The sequence below is a fragment of the Corvus hawaiiensis genome, chromosome 3, assembly GCF_020740725.1.
Source record: "Corvus hawaiiensis isolate bCorHaw1 chromosome 3, bCorHaw1.pri.cur, whole genome shotgun sequence".
NCBI classification, from domain to species: Eukaryota; Metazoa; Chordata; class Aves; order Passeriformes; family Corvidae; genus Corvus; species Corvus hawaiiensis.
In genome coordinates this window covers 117,360,031-117,372,202 of record NC_063215.1, presented here as the reverse complement: position 1 = coordinate 117,372,202, position 12,172 = coordinate 117,360,031, and the positions used below count along the sequence as shown (strand labels likewise).

The window sequence follows — 12,172 nt, the reverse complement described above, 5'->3', positions numbered from 1 at the left end:
GCCTCCTCAAAGGGACTGGCTCAGAGGAGGGAGCTCTTGTGGAGCCTGGGGCACTTCATACCAGCGAGGGTCTGGCCTGTGAACACTTGCCCTGTGGAGTGAGGACAAATAAAGGCCCATGCTCTGAAGCGTGGTGAGCTCCAGCCTCCTAAGCTGTATGAAATCCCGCTTCCTCTCCACTTGTGCTAAATGTAAAAACAGAAACAAAGACACACACCTAAATAAACAGAAAAGCAGAGAGCAGAAGGGGAGGGAGGCTGTGGTGCACGCCAACTAGTACAGAGAGATATTTTCTATTTGCGGTCCTCTGTGTCAGACCTTGCCATGTCACGTGGACCAGAATGTGAGTGGGAGACTTGTTGGACACACTGGCTTTACAAATGTCTCACAATTGCAGAAACACCTGCTTTATATTATTTTTTTGCTGGTCCACAACAAAATTCTTCCCTGGTCAACAGTTCTCAGCAGACCTCCTTTCTTCCTTCTCTGTGGATGGCTTGAATCACTGGTTTCTAAATCCTGGGCCACCACAACATCACACTGAAACCTCCTTGAGTAGGAGGGCACATCAGAAGGCAGAAAGGCCAGTTCTGCTCAGAATTATGCCAAATGTTGGCTAGAGGACCAAACCCACATGAGGCTGCTCATGGCCAGGTGGGGGGAGCGGGCAGAGGGGTTACCCAGCCCAAAGGGACTGGTCTGTCAGACCCATCTGTTTTCAACATGAACCCCCCTTGCCCACACCTCTGCAACTCACACCACTCCAGCCACCGCGAGTTATTGCTCTTGGTCTCCACTGCTTCCTGTGAAGCTGGAATGGGTCTGAGGCAGCGTCCAATGAAACCAAAGGGAGCCTTTCCATTAACTCAATGGGCTCTGGATCAGGCCCAACATCTGTTTGGCCCTCTCTGTACACAGCACAGCCAATTTATTCTTTATCCATTCCTGGGCCTCTCTCTCCAATAGCATCCATATTTTTCCTACTTATGGTTGTCATTAGCCCCACTAAGCACCACCCCAAGAAGGAGACTGCCTGTGCCCCTTTGGCAGCCAATCCCCTGGAACGGCACAGCGATGAGTGCTGCCCCAACCCCTTATCATTTCAGCAAGGCTTTCCTCTCTCCTTGTTCAGGTTTCAAGCACATCCCTTTGAGCTGCCAAGCTCTTCCTACTCTCCCCTTCCCACCAAGTAATGACCTGGTTGTGCCTTCTCTTCTACTGAAAATCTGATGAAGAATCAGTGCCAAAATAAAACAACAAGGTCCAAAAGCCTGTAAGACACCTGAAGAGCACTGCCAGAGCAGGGACAGGCTCTCTGAACAGCCATTTCCACCTTGGTTGATGACAGCCCACGCAATGGGTTCCCTAGAGAACTGGAGTATGAGGGAGAACAGCCAACACTCCTTTGTCCTCTATTGGAGTCCAGGGCTACAGTAAGAGACCAAGCAATAATTCTTCAAACTGGCTGTATCAGACCACAGAATATCTCATGTTGGGCAGGACCCATAAAGTTCATTGAGTCCAACTCCCTGCCTCCTCACAGGACTATTTAAAACTAAACCATACGACTACAAGCATCATCCACTCCTTGAACTCTGACAGGCTTGGTGCTGTTACAGCTTCCCTGGAGTTCCTTCCCCACCATCTCCATACCTCCTCACATGTGAATTTATGCGTTCTGCCAGTTCACAGCACTTCAGTTTCCAACCATTCCCACCAAATTTCTGACTCATGTTGCAGATACAAATTATGGGACTGGGCACAAGTCTTCTCTTGGTCCCACAGTGACAGCGACAGCAATGGTCCACAAGACGCCATCCACTCACTGAACAATACACAGGATTAATTTCTTTATGACTTTGCCGAGCCCTTGGATTCCAGGATCTTGTTCTCAACCGGCATACATGGATTCCCATGCTGTGACATGCATGTCATTGCTAAGCAGAGCAACAGCCTTCGCTCACAAGGCAAGCTGCTTCTAACAGCAGAAAAACAAGTCTCCAGTGCTAAGTGTAGAGATTCTTCCAGGCATGGAGCTGCAGATTCATTCTGGGCATTGCCATTGCCTAAGTGAGAACCCCACGCAAAAACACCTCCCCAACATACCCCCGAAATCACATGGGTTTGGAAATGGGAGCGTGTCGCCTGGGGCCAGATGTGGGGACTGGCAGGCTGCTGGCACTGTGCAGAGGCACATCTGCATGTCAGGCAGTTACTCATTCCTGCATACTTCCCTGATAAAATCTGGATTGCCTAAAGCGGGTATTTTCACTCCAGTTTCCTTATCAAGGTATTTACCACCTCCTGTCTGTATCTTGCAGACTAAGGGTGTTAAATGCTCCCTTATTCTTTCCCTATACAGGGAGCAGGAGCACGTGGGAGCTGGAGCTGCCATACGGGATGGGATTTCTAACCCCACCGGAGCAGTGTGTGGCTGCTGGCCTGGGCTCCGTGGGATCTCACCCTCTTTGTACCTGGGATGTTGCTCTGTTGATCCTCGCTGTCTTCCTGCAGCTGGCAGGCTCCTTCCTGTGTTTTGGGGTATTTGTTGTGGTGTTTTCTGGTAGTCCCTGATCACATTTTAGAAGCTGTTGTGTCCTGTGCAGGGTTCTCTCCCGGTGTGGCTGTTGTACAGCTCTAGGAAGAGAAGGATAGTTTGGGATGAAGTTATCTCAGGACTAACAGAAGTGTATATGGAAACTCAATATATGCACATAACATCTTTTTCTCCCCAAAGCAAAAAGCAGATCTCTGTCTCTTAAATATCAGCACTGAGATAGGCCCACAATCACAAAGGTACTTGGAATTTTGAGCAGTCCCGTTCCAAGAGCAGCCCATACCTCTTTCCCACCCACTGCTGATATCAATCACCTATTTTAGCCATCGGCTCTCCAATGCCCCTCTTCCTTTGGGAGAGCACCACCTTGAACCCTTCACAGGGTGTCCTTGAGGGCTCTGCTGTTCCCCTCTTAGCTTCATAAAAGGGGAAAAAGAGGGACATGTTATGAAACACAGTATCCTAAAAACGTATTCATTTCCTTGAGGAAAAATACTACTGGTTTACTCATTGGGGAAACCGAAGCAACAGATCTGTTTCAGTTTGGTTTCACAAACATGGGAAATATTTCATCAGTTTAAGAACAACATTTGTGGAGATTGATCAGCTGGGTTCACACTGCCTTGAGGGAGGATGTAGTTTATTTTGGGATGCTGATTCTACAGACAAGGCTGTCCTCAGCCCCTCCTGTAAGCATTATGCTATAGGCATATAGCTTGTGCCAGTCAGACTTAAAGCTTTTCAGCTAAATTCAAAAAGAATGAAATGAAATGCAACTTGATTTCAAAAATGCCACCAAGTTATTTTAGCTCAAAAAAACCCCCAGTGTAGAGCTTTACAGACTTTGTATAGGAAGATTTTCTTCTGGCATTTTTGCTGCATTTTTGAGATGGTGCTTGGGATGCAGAAAAAAAAAATCAGAACTATCACATGGGGTAGATTCCTAATTTGAAATTTCTATCTCGATATAGGCTGGCTGAAGGAAGCGAGCTCTCTCCAGCTGCCTTTCCTAGAGAACTGCCCAACTGTTACCAACTTGGGCAAACTTGTTTAAATCCCACCACTACGCCTCCAGACACATGATGTGCTCTTGGGATGCTGGACAATGCTTAATGAGAGCCAGGGAAGAGCCCTGCTTTAGTGTTGAACCCCTCTGCTGGCAGACAGAAGACTTGGATCTGAGGTTGTTGTCTCACTTGGCAGTGCCCATCCTGGTGAGAGCCCTCTGAACCAGATAGGCAAAGCAAGCCCTGTCAATGGCAGCAGTCCAAGAGAGCCAGGCAGGGTTCACAGTTTTTCCCCTCCCTTTAGTGTTTGGACAAGCCAACATTGAAATCAGAGAGAGCGCTGCTATCAGTGGTGGCGTTAATTGGGTGCCAATTGCAACAAAGACAGGATGACAACAATGCTGCTTGGGACTGTATCCTGCATCCAAGCTCTAGCTAGGCTAAAACCAGCTCTAGACGTGGCCACTCTTGCTGCGATTTCTCCTCGGACTCTCTCAGGAGCTGCAATATTTTGGAGGTGTCGTGCACCTGCTGCAACCCCTGCCCGGGTGCCCAGAGTGTGGGGAGGAGCAGCCTGGAGACCCCTCAAGCCAGAAGTACAGGAAGGCAGAGGCTTTTGCCCTGCCCTGCAACTTCCAGAGACAGTGCACGAGAATAAAATGTAGGGAACCATGTAGTGTGAGAGAGTAACTCAAAAATTACTCCTGTAGTGAAGAAACCACATAATATATTCAAGATGTCAGAGGTTAGCCATGGTGCATGTGAATCATGCTGCAAATACCTCACCTTTAACTCTGCCGTCGTAATTAGATTACAAAGTTTTTATTACGGTTTTAAATTCTGCCTTTATAGGTTGCTGTCCAGCTGTGCACTTAAATCTGGTTTTATCACACTTTCTGAGCTCATCACATTTAATTCTGCCCCTACAATGCTGGATTAACTTTAAGGGTCGCTGAAGTCAGAAGTCACTCACCCTTGCCCTACTAATGGATTCACAGCAGCCCTGCACGGCCCGAGCAGTGACGTGTACAGTAACCCAAATTTATCATGGGGCGGAGGGGAAGGAGAAGGGGGGTGTTTGTTTATTTACTCCTCTGCTGGGTTCGCTGTCGGGACATTTGCAGAGATTACAGCCTGTTGCAATGCAGTCTGCCCAGCACTGCTCTGGGAGCTGAAAGGCAGAATATTTAGGTCTGCCTGGGAGAAGGGATGGCTGATAAATGAGGCCCATAGACCTGTATCACCTGAGGAAATGATCAGCTCTCTCCATCCAGAAATCATACCCTGCTGCCCCACTCGCTCTTGCCAGAACTCCCATTTTGTGGGTCCCATCTCTGAGATTTGAGGCAGTCCCAGAAGAATGAAAAAACATTATTTTTTTTTTTCTAAGGGTGCCTTCTTTGTCATTGCCTATCATCAAGAAAGCAGGACAGAGCAGAAATGAAACTCATCTAAACAGTGTTCATCCCCAGGTTTTACCTCAATCTGTTTTCATTCTCTGACCAGCGAAGATCAGAGAGGTTGGTGTTAGGTACCCCCAAAACAAGATCATTCATTGCCGTGAAAAAATCATGCTGTAAATAAGGAAATAAAGGGGAAATCATATTCTATTTAAAAAATCCCAAACCATGGAGGAATAAGGTGCTAAAGGTCCAAGTGATTTACGTGAAGTCGCAGGGAGTCTGAAAGGGATCTGGGAAATCGAACTTGCTCCAGCAGAAAGGACATTTCTCTCTTTCTTGCTGAGGAATACTTTATCAGGACAGACCTGAACCAGAGATGGACAGCAGGGAATTTAGTGGAAAGTGGAGGGCAAACTTTGTCGCTGAGTAATGCCACGAGAATTTTTGACCTTCGCCATTCAATGACTAGACACATTTTTGGAACCCAGGTTAATAATCTTCAGCAATATACAACCTTCTCCCATGGAATGTACGGTGATTAGGGCAAAGAATTTCACATGGTCACAAAATATCTATCTCAGAGTCCTGGGCTTATAAAATACTCTATTTCCTCCATTAATTGTGTCCACGTGGAGCTGTAACTAAGTAGCTGCAACAAATAAAACCAAAGTAATATTGTTTCCTTTTAAAATATTTCACTTAATTTGTGGAAGAAGTTTGGGCTCATTAAAAATAGGCCGTCTCCCATGAGGGCTTTTTCCTTTTCTCCTCCGAGCCCCTGGCCCAATCCTCAGTAACATGTAAAGCAGCACGTTGCTCCTTGGCACAGCCCTGGCTGGAGCCGCTCTCCCGCTCGGCTCGGCAGCTCCTGGGCAGGCAGAGCTCGCTTGGCCAAGCAGCTCCTGATGTGCCATTGCCCTGAGAGGAACAGTCCCCGACTGAGATTTCCTCCTTCCCTCTCCAGCTCATTAGGAAACTCTACTCCTTGTTCCTATGGAAAGATGTGACTGTCATAATCCCTCCGTTTCTTGTGGGGAAGTAACAATATGTTGACTGCAACCAGAGGTGCAAGCAAAGCCCAGTCCTGAGCTAGAGACTACCTGAAAGCACCGTGCAGGCAAGTTGGCTGCTTCTGGTGCATCTCAGACTGTTCCCTGCTCCTCCAGAGTCAGCCAAGTCAGTCAGCTGCATCAGGGTGACATCAGGAACTGCTGTCTCGTCACCAGACTGTGGCAGCTCCTCTCCCTCAGCTGATGTCAGTCACAAAATGGGCACAAAGCACACAAGGCAGAGGTAAAGAGTCACCTGGAGCAAGGGTTCCAGGCTGCCCGAACAACCTCCAGAAGACACCAAATGATTCCACATTCCTTTCCTGGGGAACATCGTTTTTCCTCCTCCACTTTTCCAAGTCCACTCCTCCGAAGGGCTGCACCCTCAACCACTACTCTCTCTGAGCAAAACCAGGACAATATGCAGTGATTCCACAGTCCCTTGTGAACACTCCCACGGGTCAGCCCTGAAAAGTGCTTGTGCTGCAGTGGGACTGGGGCAATGCCCCAAGGGTGGATGAGGGAAGGATCTGAGCAAAGGGGGGCCACACAAGCACATGCTTGCTGAAGTTAGAGAAAGCTTACATCGTGATCTCCTCTGCACTGGCACATTTCACAAGGTGCCCTGTTGGCACCGAACATCCTTCCCCTCTCCCCCCCTACTGATGTGGCTCCAAATGCTCATCAGGTATGCACGCTTCAGCTCTGTTTTATGAAGACATTTCCATAAAATTAGAACCTATGATCTCTCTCCGAGTTTCTCCTTTTCTCTTGTGGGCTCAGTCACATGGGAGAAGAATTTACGCCAGTGTCACCAGGCAACAACCAAACTATTTGTGAGGGCATCCCCGACAAAAGGAGTTTAGAGGCTCTCCCAATGCTGGGTCACTCCAGTTCTTCTCACGGGTTTTGTTCTCCTTCTGGGGGAAAAGCCACATCTGGAAAATGACTGATGTCCTGCTGTTCACTATGGACACCACTGGGAACTGGAATATGGTCTTGTAAACTGTGATTAGATCTACAAAGTAAACTCTCATTATGACCTCTCTCAAGGTCTTTAAAAACACGTTTCCCTAACTGCTATGATTACATCCAAATTCTTTCATTTTAATAATAACAATATTATCTACATTTTCCTCTCTCCCTCCTCCTTTTTCTGATCATAATCTTGTTACTCACAGTAGAAAAATCATTCCATAATTCTCTTTTCTCCCAGTGGACTTGATCTCTGGGCATGACACTCTCCTCCCACCAGAAATCAGTGTAAACATAAACAGCTCCTCTGCCCTGGATGAGCTGAACCTGAGGCGTGGGGCTTTTCTGGACCATGTGAAAAAGTCACTATCATCAGATTCTCATTAGCATCAGCATCATCATCATCAGTGCTATTATTGCCTATGTTAGAGCCCCCCTTAGAGATGACAGTCAAGACCAAGGCCTGCTGAGTGTTCAGATGCTGTACAAACACAACATGAGGGCAATCCTTGCCCTCCACAGCCTGAAATATCTCTGACACTCTCAGGACCCAGCTCAATTACTCCCTGTCACTGCCATTCCTCTGCTGCCTCTCTGTAGGATTTGAACTATTCCTTCTGCAGCCCCTGTGACCACCACCATGGCTGTACCAAATTTCTCCTCTCGACACACAGCAACAGCCCAGACTTGCCGTCACTCAGCTCCACCAAACACTCCCAGCAACTGACTGGGATGGCAGTGAGGTTTTGCCCAAAACCTTATCCCCACTATAAAAGCCATGGGAGAACTTGAGTGGGAAGGAAATTTCTGCCCCAAGTATGTTTATTCCAGAGTATAATGTTCTGCTCCAGGCAGGCAGGCAGCAGTCCCAGGTGACTTCAAAAGAACTAATTCAGGATCACCTCTGAGCCGAGAGGGAGAGCTAGACCTGCCAACTCTGCAAGGACCAGTTTAGGAACTGCAGCACCTGGGAAAAGGCATCTAACCTCAGCAGGATAGCTCGGCCCAAGTCATTCTGGCATTCTCTGAGGGACAACGTGCAAAACTCACATACCTGACTGGGAGCTGTGCTTTGCTTGTATCAGATCTGCAAAGACTCATGTGATGGTGTTAAATATTTAAAACATTATGATTGCAACAGAATATCCCACTCGGATGACTCATGGGAACCAAGGAGGTAAAAATATCCAGCAGCAGTTCCCTGTGCAGCAGAACTGTGCGCAGGTCACATCTGTCTATACAGGCATTTTCTGGATCATGTTCTCAGGGAGTGTTAAAGAGAGACATAAATGAACACTTGGTTTGAAGGCCTGAATCATTTGACTTTGATAAGATTTTATCTTGATAAACATAGAATTGATTGACATCTCATATTTCTTGGGTTTAATGAGCTCATAACTGCACTTTAATTGGTTTAATTACCAGAGCATAATATTGCAGGTATGTAATGCAGACCTGTAATATTGAGTTATACAATATATTCTATTTGCTGTACATCATAAATTACAACATGCAGTGTAACACAGTTTTTCATGAGAATTATTACCAGGATTATCAGTAGTGACTATTCAGCGACATGAATAGAAATTTCCTTTAAGTAATGTCTTCAGGATTCGCCCTCCTTGTATAAGCTTCTAAGAACAACATTCATCTGAGGAAAATGTGAAGGCTGTGAAATATGAAATTATTTCTAGGCTAGGGTGGGATTTGGCTTCAGCAAGCTCAGGGTCTAAGTTCCTCCAAGATGTTTAGGCACCTCACTCCCATTTCAAATTTCCATGTTTGCGTCAGAAATACAGTTTTTCCTCTAGCTTTTTCCAAGGCTGGCTCAACGCTCACAGCATTTTCTCAATCTATTTATTGTCCACACTTTGGAAATCACTGTTAACAGTCCCCCAGTGTTTTCCTACTATAATTGTTTGGGTCTCTCCAGTGACACCATTAGCAGCTGGGAGAAGCACCGGAGTGTGGAATTGCGTCTTTAATTATCTTTCCATTGTGAGCAGGGATGCCATGTGCCCAGGCAGTTATTACACCTGACAAGGACAATGTACTTACAATGGGTGTTTATACAGGCTAATTCCTTACAAAAATACCTTGACAGAAAGTGCTCCACCTGCCTCATGCTCCCTATTGCAATTGCTAATTAATATTATTGTGCTGAAAATGATCCTATCAACTAAAGCCTCTTCTGTCATAACTGCTGCTCCCTGCCCAGCTATGCCTAATTAACCTGCTGCTGACTCACTCAGCAGGAAGGATGTTCAGCAGACCTGGTCTCCTGCTCTGTTTTACAGTGTCTTTGCTCAGCTCAGTCTCCCTGAAGCTGTCGCAGCTGCCTCCGCTCGACTCCTGCTGCTGATTCAGGGTCTAAAGCCATAGTCAGGTTCCTGGTAAAGTTCTCCTGGGTTTAACCACTCAGTAGAGTGGCCATACACACACATTCGAAGCCAAGCACCATCTGATTCCCTTTTCCAGTCACACTGGCTAAAATATAGCTGTGAGGGCAAACTTAGTCTGCAGGACACTGCACACCATGGCTGCAGCTTTTGTGAATTTTCTGTGTATTTATCAAACTAAAATGATGTTTACAGTGCTGGCATAAAGAAGACCTGAGCCTTCAAAGTGAATCCGACTGGAATTACTCTGCAGTTCTCTGGGAATTGTGCTGGGGACTAGGGAGGACAGTGGTGGAAGGCTGCCATCAGTCCCAGAACGGTCAGGTTCAGTGACTTTGGGCTTGTCTCTAGGTGTGTGAGGATACAACCAGGAGTCTAATGGGACTGACAAAAGGACATTACTCACCTCTCAGGAGGCTGCCTTCCTCTGCCAAAGAGCTCCTGCGTGGCCCAGCTCAAATTGCAAAACCTCTATGTTCTTCTGTTTCTCATCTGTTACAGGGAGATAATTACAGAGGTGCTAAGAGGATAAACATAGTAAAGTCTGGAAAAAGAAAAGAGCAGTAGGAGAGATGGGGCATGACCAGCTGCTCTTGTCTTGGACATGCCTGGGTCTGCAGTGACATGGACGGGGCTTCTGGCCAGCAGGAAGATCAGCCATAATGTCCCCATGGCCAAGGGGGCTGGTGAGGGCTCTGAGGGTACAGGGCTGTCCTTACCAGGTTTGCTTCAGCTCAGCTACTGATGTAGGACTCTCAGCCTTTTCTCCTGGGGAGCAGCTCTGCAGTGCATGTTACAGATAGATTCTAGGGGAACGTAAGGAAATCTTGGGAAGGGATGGCAAAGTAAGAAACCCACGTGCCTGTGCCTATGGGCAGATAAAGAACCGAGGCTGTTCCTTCTGGAGCTAACTAATAACAATAAAAAGAAACAGAAAAAGGAAAACCAATAAAGCTTAAAAATTGAATGTAACTCGCAGTGTACAAATGAATCAGTGAATCAAACAGGCTAAAGGAATATGAAGAGATAGTGAAAAATCAAGCTCTTCTTTACCCCCATGAGATCAAGGGACTCCTGTGAAGAGCAGGAGAGCTAATATTTCTTGCTCAAGAAAATGTGATGGTGCTGCTGTGAAACAAAGCAGGTGGTCAGCACACTGTGTCTGGGCATCTTCAGCACTAACCAGGACTAAGGCACTGCAGAAAATGTTCCCAAAGCACCCTGGGATCCCCTGCCTGTGAGGAGCACCTTAACCCCAGGGTTCTCCCTCTGTGGCAATGCCCCTCTTCCTCCTGCATTTGGAGATGGGCTGGCAGGTGGCCAGGATTGGCCACAGTGCCTGTACATCCCAGGCACGTATCCTCTATGGAGTCAGGGACTCCCATGGGAGCTGAAGATGTGCAGCACCACACTGGACAGCATTTGCTATTGCCACTAATAATAATGTTAATAACAAAGGGCAGGGAAGAAATAATACTGCAGTGTCCTTCCAACCTTGAGGTCTGTGTGTGTTGGGATAGCAAGGATTCCAAAAGCACTTGGATCCTGCTTTGTCTGAAGCAGTAGTAAATAGAAAGGGTTGGTGAAACTTCAGAATAACCATATATGCATGTGGTTAACAGGCTAAATATAAGGAATACACATCTCTTTCTTGGAAACATGCCAAAAGGGAATCACTGAGCAAAAAAAAGGTTGCTTTTTTTGACTGCACTTTGCTTTGAGAGGAAAACATCCAGAAGAAAAACAAAAATGCCAAGAGCGCTGCAATTGTGCCATTTCAAGATTTACAGCACGAAGCTTTTGGCTTTTTCACCTTCAAGTTCTCATGCAGATTGTTTTATACAAGACCATGGAAAGCAGGAATGGAGACAACTGACTCAGGCTCACTTTTCAGGAGGGAAAGTAGAAGAAGAATTTTTCTTCTGGGCTTATTCTTGAACTCTTAAGTCAGGTTTCAAAGTTCCTTCTTGTCAGGGATTCCATTTGGAGTATTGCTCATATGTCTCTCTCTGTATCACCACGGGAGCCACCCACAATAGCTCCTGGTGTGCCAATCCTCACTGAGCCCATGGCCACAGCTGTGGAAAGGGGAGCAAGGAGGTGACTTTTATAACTGAGCAGAGAGCATCACTGGCAGCAATAGGTGATGAGCTGTATATTGTGACTGCAATCTACAGCTCTGCCAAAAAATCCCCTTTTCCTCTCCACTTTGAGCCAGCCTGCATAGTGACAAGGAGGCTTTTGTTGCCATTTGAGGAGCTGGCTGTTGGTCCAGGCCCTCTCAGTCTCATTAAGGAGGCAGCGAGGGGGGAGACGAGAGCCGATCCCAGCAGGAACACGTGTCCTAGGCTGGCCCATCTGCAAATTCTGAGTGTCATCCAGGCCAAAAGCTGAGTCTGGGATCAGCCACCACGGTGGCCAGAGCAAGCATGGTGACAGATACAGAGAAGGAAATGGAAATGTTTTGGGGAGTTATGGCACAGAGAGTGACATCTGCGGCAAAGGGCTCATCAGCTGAAGGATTTGCTGTAATACATATTGCAACAAGGTTGCATTCTCAGAAATCCATGGCTTGCCAGGGAAACAAATGAAATCAGCCAGGCTTATGCTTTGGTTTGATTGCTTCCAAACTCATCTTTAATCAAAGTTCTTTTCACGGTCATCACAACAGAGCGTGCTTGAATCTCCGGGCCTAATCCTCAGCTGGTGCAAACTGGAGTGAATCCATTTAATTCATGTCAGCCTCGCCAGTTCACATCAGAAGTGGTTAGTTTTAAGTGTA

The 12,172-nt window shown here is 46.8% G+C and overlaps 1 protein-coding gene and 1 long non-coding RNA gene across 4 annotated transcripts in view; one reads left to right on the top strand and one right to left on the bottom strand.

Annotated features, from left to right (window-relative positions):
* Positions 1 to 9,879, bottom strand: part of LOC125323066 — a 31,438-nt gene extending 21,559 nt beyond the window's left edge. Inside the window, exons 1-2 of the long non-coding RNA XR_007202350.1 lie at positions 9,797 to 9,879; positions 2,475 to 2,637 (exon numbers count right to left, since the gene is read on the bottom strand). This is a non-coding gene — a long non-coding RNA (uncharacterized LOC125323066). The remainder of the gene's footprint in view (positions 1 to 2,474; positions 2,638 to 9,796) is intronic.
* BMP2 (bone morphogenetic protein 2) overlaps positions 1 to 12,172 on the top strand; it is a 203,634-nt gene that overhangs the window by 177,171 nt on the left and 14,291 nt on the right. The window lies entirely within an intron of this gene.